Below are 9,134 nucleotides of genomic sequence, written 5' to 3'. Positions count from 1 at the left end.
AACATTAAAAAGAACAAAACCCATCTTCTGTGACATTTTGTTCTGATTTTTAGCTTTTAGGTACCCTTGGCTCATGTTTTCAAATTTTCCACTACAATCACGAAATCTAGTTAGAGAGAGCTCACAAGCATCTCCAGGGCCATTCTCCCAGTTAAGCACAGGGACGGGCAGAGCTGTCCCTAGGGGTGTGCAGGGCCCAGGCCATATCAGCCCGTGTGGGGCTGGGGGGTGGCAAGTGGCAGAAGCAGAGTGCTGAAAACACCCACAACTTCAACTTATAAGATGTTGGTGTACTGGGGTGGATGACAGGAAAGCCACAAGCCCCAATCCTTGCTGTTGCTGTGTAGCCCCAGCCCTTTCCCGCCATTCACCCAGAGGCCTGTATGCCAAGCAAAATGCCTTTGAATGCCAAACTCTGGCACCCATGCTGGGGGTTGCCTACCCCTGGACTAGATGACCTTCCGGCCTGGATTTTCTATGATCATCCTGTTTTGGAAATAGGGGGCATCATACTTGCCATACATCTGAAGAAGGGTGTTTGTACCTGAAAGCTCACAAAGAACAATTTTTCCAACTACCTGGGTCCAACAAAAGATAGTGCCTCTCCCCAAAGAGCTTTGTCTGCCCGTGACAATCACAGGACTCCGGGAGCCGGAGCTTTAAGGAATCAGTCCCAGCCTGGCAGTCTGGGCGCCTGCCCGAGGCATGCAGAAACAACTGCAGCCGGTCCCTGGGGCTGGACAGGGGACCCGACCACCTCACAACCCAACCAAGCCCTGTGGGAGGTGAAAGGGGGGGGGGCGGGAGGTGACAGCCCTGGGTGAATTTTGCTCTGTGTCCCCATCCTCGGGGAGAGGAGAGAGCACAAGCGCGCGCACATACACACACGCACGCCCCCCGCCCGGGGGCCGCGCCTGGGCCGCCAGCCGCGCTCCTCCCCCCGCCGCCGCCTGCCAATGAGGGCTGCAGCCCCCCCAGCTCCTCTCGGCGGCCACTCGCCATAGGCCGGCCGGGGCTGCCAGTCTCCCCCCGCCAGTCCTCCAGCCCCCCCCCCCCCCGCGGGAGCTCGGGGCGGAGGCGAAGGCGGCGCGGGGCCCGGGCGATGCTGCGGTCGCGCCAGCTGTCAGCAGCCCCCAGCGCCTGAGCCCGGGCGGGAGTAGGAGGCGGAGGCGGCGGCAAAGAGCGGGGACAGCCCGTGCCCGCCTCGCCCGCCCCCTCGCCCGCGGCGGAGCGCTGCATCGCCGCCGCTGTGCTGTGCTGGGCCGCCCGGGCCGGGCGCCCTTGCTCCGAGCGGTGCGGACCCGGAGCTGCGCGGGCGGAGGATGCTGTGAGCCGGGGTCGCGGCGCCGAGGTAGGGGCGGGCGGCGCGCGCGTCCTTTGTGTGCGGCGCGGGGGACGCCCGGCCGGCCGGCGGCTGCTCGGGGACTCGCTCCATAGGCGCTATGATGTCATCGCTGGATCAGTGATGGGCGCCCATAGCCCGGCCCCGGCACGCGCGGCCTGGGCCAGCGGGGAGGGGGGTTGGCCCTGCTTTCTGCTCCCCCAGCTCTGTGCCTGGGGCTTGTGATCACTGAGCTAGGGAGAGCACTGGGGGCTGGGCTGCGCTGCCGTGGAGCTGCCAAAAAGGAGGGGGGGAAATCAAATTTACCACCCCCCCCATCACGCGCGTGTGTGTGACAAAGGGGCCTTTTCAAGGCAGAAACAAGAGCCTCACGTAATACCCAAGAGGGTGGTCCAATTTCAGAAAGAGGTTTGATGCTTGGGTTTTTTTTTTTTTGGTTTTTTTTTTGCCGGGGGGGGTTACAAGTACATTTTTTGGTACCCTTTCGCTGTGGTCTATAGTTTTCCTTTTCACCCCCCCTCCCCCCGGATCTGCTCTCAATCCCTTCCCTAAGACACCCAAATGCCTCCCACCCCATGGGTGCCAGTGGCTGCAGAGCCACAGCGGGGGATGTAGCCAAGCTCTCCTTTAATAATGTTCAGGCCGGTTTCTGGTACCTGGAGAACTTGCCTTAGCGCTGCTCCATGTGGATTTCTCTCCCTCGCCGCCCCCCTCCCCCTTTTCCCCTTGAGCAAAAAAGATTTCGCTTCTAAAATGAGAACATAATAGCCTGGTCCATTCGGCAGTGATGGAGAGAAGGGGGGAGAGTGACACAAGGCTGAAGCTAGAGGGGAAGGTTTTGGTGGAGTTCAAGGCTACCCACTGCAGCTTTTAATCAATCATTCTCATACACTAATTCTTAAAATGATTAGCAGCAAAGTGGGAACAGAACAGACTTGCAAGAGATGCACGCAGAGTACTGAGAATGTTTTTGGAAACCTTGTCATTTTCCTGCTTGTATGAAGCCTCCTTTAACTCCCACATCCTTTCTCCCACCAGCCAAGCAGCTGTAAGCATTTCCAGTCTCTTTCTTTCCTTCCTTCCTTTTTCTATTTTTTTTCCAAATATTGCTTTTCACCACTATACCCTGGTTAGAGCTGAGAACAGGTAAAGATCTTCTGCAAACATGCAAACAAGCAGAAGTGGTTTTGTTTGGGGTTTTGGTTGTTTTGGGGTTTTTTATGCTCCCCTGGATAAAAAATAGAAAGTTAAAGGGACACTGTCAGCTGGAAATCCCGAGAATTAGAATAATGAACTGAAATTAGTTTCCAGTGTTACACCCACCACTGAGTTCCCCTGATGAGTTTCATGGTTTTACAGTCACATTTTCTGAATGTTTTAAATAGATTTGTTCATTCCTCTGCTGTGACAGACCCACACAAACAGGAAAATGACTACACAAAGTTCTGTTAAATGAACAAAGTAAAAGGAGGAGGGGAAAGTCTGTTGTGACAGTAACAAAGTTTTAAGAACAACAGTCAGGAGTGGTTATCATTAAGTGGATGTTTTCAACGTAGAACCAGTATATTAAGAAGAATATATAATCATTTTAATAACTGATGTACATTTTCAGAAAATTTGGTTGATCCTAATGGATGCCTGTATATATTGCAATGTTATATATTTTTAACTTTCAGGAAGAGGCCTTTTAATGAAGTCATGCTGGAAATGTGATGCACTCAGTTTTAGCACTTTTTGTAGAAATGGTGACTGTAAAAAGTAACATGGCTTAATGGATGCATTTAAATTATAATGTGGATTAACCTTATTTTACTCATATTCAGCTGTGAACTTATATGACCAGCTTATTGAAGTACTCATATTTTAGGGGGCTTCTTGTAAATCCATTGAGTCCATTGATTTTTTTTTTTAAGTGCTACATAGAACTGAAGTGAGCCAACACTTTTCATTTCATCTCAGTAACAGGGAATTTCCCCTTTTTCCCCCCACCCCACCTCAATAGTCAAAATTGCTTTTATTAAGGAGTTTACTTTAAGATAACTGACTTTGACATTATCATGCACCTTAAGCTCTGGACACATCATTCAAGTCATGCTGTGTTATCTTCTGATGGAATACATAAAGTGTGGGACATTGCTTAATTATAAATCTTTAACACCAGTTCATTGGAAAGTTTTTAAATTGGTTGAATAGTGGTCCTTATTAAGTGGAGAGGATTCTTGCAAAAAAATGTTAGAGCTGTCTGTGAAGAGAGTACTGAAAACTGAAAGTAAGCCTCATTGATGATGATTCTAAGTATGTTTAATGATTACAAGCAATTAACAAATATAATTTAGTTCAAGAGAATAAATAGGCTGAGGTTTCTGTGATCTGAATGGTCTTATTGTGTTGTAACTGAAACATTACATCATATAAACTGTTTGAGTGATGTTATCCAAATATGCATGGGTGGAGTATAGTATTGCATGCATGGGTAGTGTATAGTGTGTAACGGACCTTTGGGGCCAGTGTTTCTGTGGACCAGATTAGAATGAATGTAGCAATTCAGGCATGATATGATCTGCACTGGATTTATGGTTTAATAAAAATGTGGTTAGACAAGTTAAAACTGCCCAGTGCCTCCATGATGATTTAGTGATATGCATGCATCGTATTACAATGGTGTATTTTTAGTTCTTGCATGTAAAAAGGCTTACTTCTTTATTCAGTATACAGTCCTTGCCATCTTTGCTGTGTTGTTACACTATACATTAGGGAGAAAAACATTGTTCTTTTTTTTTTTTCTCTCACGTTAATATTTGAATCAAACTTGTCTGTAAAGTCCCATGCAAGTACCATATCACGTTCAAAATTGAGCAAGCTAAATGAGCTGATCTTGTGTCATGAAAAACATTTGATTTGTTGTATATCAAGTCTTCATCTTAGTGTTTACAGTCAGTGTGGTCTCTTTACCTGCTGCTACAGAAATAGGGCTTGAACCTGCCATTTATTTGTCCAAGTTGTCTCGGTGAAGTATGGCAAGTAAAGGCTACTTCTGTGAGCAAAGGACTGCAGACTTTGCAGATACTGGAAGACAGCAGTATGTTCAGGGATAAAGAAACAAAGGGACTTGGATGTTGCATAGCTGAGAGTGTTGACACATTACTTTCAGGTGTCTTCCAACACCTGTGGCATTCATAGCCCTGCATCTGGTGCCTTTCTTTCCTTACACTATATAGGAAACTAGTCTCGCAGAGAATGGCATTCACACTAACCAGCAATGCAGCCTTTCTAACCTAACCAATAGGATATTTCTGTCTCAGCAGTATTTCTTAAATCCTTGGGACTTGGGTGTCTTACCCCACTCAGGAATTGCAGCCTTGAGCCTTCTTCTGGAGTTCAGTGCCTAGACCCAGATCCAAACAGGTATTTAAAATAGGAATTAGGCATCTAAAAATACTTTTGTGGATTTGGGCTTTAGGCATATGAAGACAACATTACAGTCTTGAAAATGGCAGCTAAACTGCTACCCATCCATGGAGGCTTCCAGGCTTTAGAGATGTCTCAATTTTTCAACATTCAAGTTTTGCGAGTGCCTGAAGTTCAGCTGCTACCTGCTCCAAAGTGCCGTAGTCTTTACAGGGTGAGCGCTTCCTCTCCTAAATGACGCATCACAAATCAAGTTCCATAAACTAGGTGTTTCTCAGCCCATCTTTTCTTTGGGGGACAACCTCAATAAGGATTCTCAGACACTTAACATAGTAGTATCCACATATAATTCAATGGCTGCCAGCATTTTCAAGAAGGAAGGAGTATTAGTGCTGCCCCTCTTTCATCCAAACAGCTCCATGGCTACCCTCACCCAGCACAGGGAAGGCATCAGTTCAGTCTGTCCTTGCTTGGAGGGATTGAAATTCACTTTGGGATTCAAATGTGTATGACTCTACCTTTGTGGTTACAGCTGTTAACTAGGTTTCAAGACCTCCTCTGTGAGTAGTTAAGTACGTTTATATTAAATGATCACTGGGATATAATAGGTCTAATGTATCTGATTATTGGGTGCAAGTGGAACAAATTAAATGGGGGAGAAGGCAGATTAAGAGATTTATTCCTATCCCAGAATAGTCTATAACCTGGTGGTTGGAAATTCCTGGAACAAAATGTAGGTTTGATTCTCACCAGGCAAAGTGGAACACTGACCTGTGGTGCCTCGTATCATGTGTGAGTGCTCTGTCCACTAGATAAAGGGAAATGGGATGGCAGCACCGCCTCTTTCAATCAAACATACCTAACATATGGCCCTCAAACATCACATGCAGAAAAACCCTTAATTTTTGGACCCTTATGTGGACTAGGCATGAAACATGACAAGCTGCTCAGCAGTGTCAAAGCTAGTTCTGCTTGTGGGCATGCCCAGAAGCAGAACTAAAGCATCTGGGGGACTTTTGACATTAAACACTTACTTGTCTGCAGGTTTTGGGTTTAGGTGACAGCTGAATCAGAGTCTTGAGGTCTGCAATTTCAGAATTGCATACCTAAGTCCTTTTGAGGGTCTAGCTGTTACCCCGATCTTTCAGAGACTGAAGACTTGCAGCTCCAACTGAGGTCAGTGGGAGGTACTTGATACATCTGGAAAAGGTCATTATTTTACTTTAAATTTATAAGAAAATAATAAATTGTTCTTGATGCCATACCAGATATAGGACCTGATTCTTATTTGCTTACCTATGTATCGTACTTTGTTTCTGCTCATGGCAGCAGTCTCATTGACTTCAGTAGAAATGCTTGTCTAAAAGTAAGCATATGCACACAGCACCGTAGCTATAAATGTAAAACAAGGAACATCTTTAACAATATACAGCAGAAAGTGGTAGCAAAAGAAAAGTATCCCCATCTTCCCGGCCTGAGAGTGACCTTTCCACTATGTGAAGGTTCTTTTGCTTTGGCAAAATTTGCTCCAATTTAAAATTAAGATATCAAAATTCTTCGTGAATGAAAAGTCAAAGCCAAATATTACTCAATGGAAGGAGCTCCATCTTGAATGTCTCTGCTTATCTCAGCTATGGCACAGGAAGCAGGATGACTAAAGATGAGGTTGGAATTGGTCCCAAGATTTCTATGCAACACTGCTTTATTCAAATCAAGAGCAGTTATCACTCCGGCAAGCCTTATATTCTGAAACCTATTTTAATACCTTAAAAATATTATATAGCTCTAGGAAGTGAGTGAGCAAACAAACAGACAAAAAAAGACTAATTGGAGAGTAAATAAGGTGTGTTAGTAACAACTTCCTACTGTGCTCCACTGTAATAATGCACTGTGTATTTTGCATTTTTGAGGTGTAAAGGATAGCATGTAACATCAGAATCCCCCAGAGTAACAGAAAAATTGGATTTGAGTTGGTGGGATATGTCCATATTGAGCCCAGAAAAATCTACATCCATGCTCATGCTCTTTTAAGGAGCAAGTGTAAATGGGGTTGGCAGTGATACCCAGGCAGAAATCCACATAGAAGCATTAGCTACTGCACTCTGACAATGGCTTATTTCACAGTCCATGGAACAAATGGCGTCATGGCTCTAAATGAGGATGGTAAGGGGGAGAACTTTATAGGACTGTATCAAAGAAACGGTGGCACGCAGGACTCTGAGCACTAAAAAGTAGTACAAACCTAAAACCTTTGTTGTGAAAAGGGTATCACCAATTTCTGTTAATCTGAAATTGTAGATCTTATGCTTTATTTTATTAACAACATGTCAGTTCTAAAATGGGTTTTCAGGAAGCCAGTTAGTAAATACTGTCTTGCATGACTAAATTATACTGCTTGTAATGAAGTGTTCTGAAATTTCTTTTAAAGCTTAGAGTAGATGCAACAGTATGACATAAAAAGGAGCAGGAGAGATGCTAAAACAAAAGCAAAAGGATGAAAGCAGCAGCAGAAGAGAGGGGTAGAAAAGAACTGAGTTAAACAGGCAGCTGGACATATCTATTTGCACAAAACTATTAGCCAAAAAAAGGGGTTTCCAGAATGTTTGACAAACACATGTCAGTTCCTCCATTATGGTTGGTTTTTGTGGTTGGAGGAGGCAAATATTGATAAATATGAAAAGGTTAATTTGACCCCTTATAATTATTTTCAGTTTGTAATTACTTTTATTTCCTTTTAATTAAGAAATAATTGTTCAAAAATAAGCAGGGCAAAACTTAAACCACTTGATTGATTCAAAATATATTTTTGAATGTTCCATTTGCCAAAAAAGCTTGTTTTGTATTGAAACAAAATAACTTTCTAATTGTTAATAAGCCAAACAATACTTTTTGTCCCACCTACCTCCAGTGAATCAATCCCAAACAACTAAAAAAAGAAGCAACAAGAAAAAAAATAATGTGCAAAGACAATGCAGAAGTAATAGTTGCATCACAGAAAGACCTCTCAATCTCTTCTAGTTTTATGGCAGAAATTACTTCCAGAACTTCTTCCGTGGGATTCAGAGATCCGCTTTTCTTTAGGTTTATTATGTAGATTTTGCCCCTTCTTTGGTTGCAGCTTCTGTTTCTGTAAAAAACCAAAATCAGCAGGGTTTATACACCCTAGAGGCTATCATTTTATTGTTTTGAAAAGAAAGACAAATACGTCTTGCCTCATCCCTGTGTTAGAACAACAAAATGTAATTATTTTCATTATTCTGGCTCCAGTTTTGAGCTGTACTTAGAGCTAACTTAAATGTGTGCAGTTCCATGGAGTCGATGAATTTGAACTCAAAAATACCAACCTCTGGCTTCTTTACTATTAATTTAATACAGGAAGAGCACATGAACTTCAGATGCTTCCTCAGCCTGACAAAGGGTATTTATACCCAAAAGCTTGCAAAGAAGAATTTTTCCAACTACCTGAGTTGGTCTAATAAAAGATACCAAGTTTACCCAAAGAACCTTGTCTACCAATATACCAATAGTGAGCTTGAACTGTAAGTGTTGGTCAAGGCTCTGAATAATGGGATGACATTTACTGCTTGTGTCTGAACTGCATTCCTTTTAAAAAAAAAAAAAGTCATTGTTTTATCCCAGACCATTTCTTTAAGTTGCAGATTTCACACAGAGCTATAACTTGTGAATAAGCCAGTCATTCCAAACTCATGCCAGTAAAACATGATGAGCTTTTAATAGCTAATCATGATGCTATTGTCCAGATGATAATGCAGTTTATAAATACCTTGCTTTTCCCTTTAGTCTATGTGAATGAGGTCTGACTATTTTTTTTTTTTCAATTTTATTTTTTTTCAGCCACAGAGTAGCCTCAGAGATTAAATTGCATTATGCAATATTTTTAGTTGCCGACATCCATGCTTTCTGGATTCTTAGTGAAGATAAAGGAAGAACGCTAACTCTGTATTAGCCTCACAGGTACTACTAATGACTGAGTTTGCACAGCAGTCTCTGTCTCTTAAGAAGTTCCCTAAATCAGGCTTGCAATGTTCTCTTAATCCACTAGCCATATAGGGAGCATATTGGGAGGGGGACTTGGGGGGCAGGGAATAAAATACCTTATTCAAGGTCAGGTCAGTAGATGTGTATCAGCTAACAATTTTTTGTGATGTGTTTGGCATTTTAGCCCTCTTCTCCCCTTCCACTCTCCCCTGCCTCCCCTTACTGAGGGGTTTACAATCTGAGAACTTTTAATGGGTCAGTAGAGTTATTTTTGCTCAAAGATACAGTCAGTTTGCAAGGGGAAAAAAGGAGTGCTGTGTCTTTGCACTCTTAGAAATGAGACCATCCTGTCTAGCTACCAGAAGCTGTTGTTATTGATAACTTT

General features: G+C 43.4%; 1 protein-coding gene across 5 annotated transcripts in view; it reads left to right on the top strand.

Annotated features, from left to right (window-relative positions):
* The first annotated feature begins 1,045 nt into the window (after positions 1-1,045).
* Positions 1,046-9,134, top strand: part of FYN (FYN proto-oncogene, Src family tyrosine kinase) — a 209,501-nt gene continuing 201,412 nt past the window's right edge. For all 5 annotated transcript variants that reach the window (XM_090038119.1, XM_090038110.1, XM_090038091.1 and 2 more), the window contains exon 1: positions 1,046-1,351. The gene's annotated coding sequence lies outside the window, so the exon portion shown is untranslated. The remainder of the gene's footprint in view (positions 1,352-9,134) is intronic.

This window comes from Crocodylus siamensis, chromosome 1 (assembly GCF_052110815.1).
Source record: "Crocodylus siamensis isolate JL-2025a chromosome 1, ASM5211081v1, whole genome shotgun sequence".
Taxonomy (NCBI): Eukaryota; Metazoa; Chordata; order Crocodylia; family Crocodylidae; genus Crocodylus; species Crocodylus siamensis.
The sequence above is the reverse complement of the archived record's forward strand: the minus strand, read 5'-3'. Positions and strand labels throughout refer to the sequence as shown.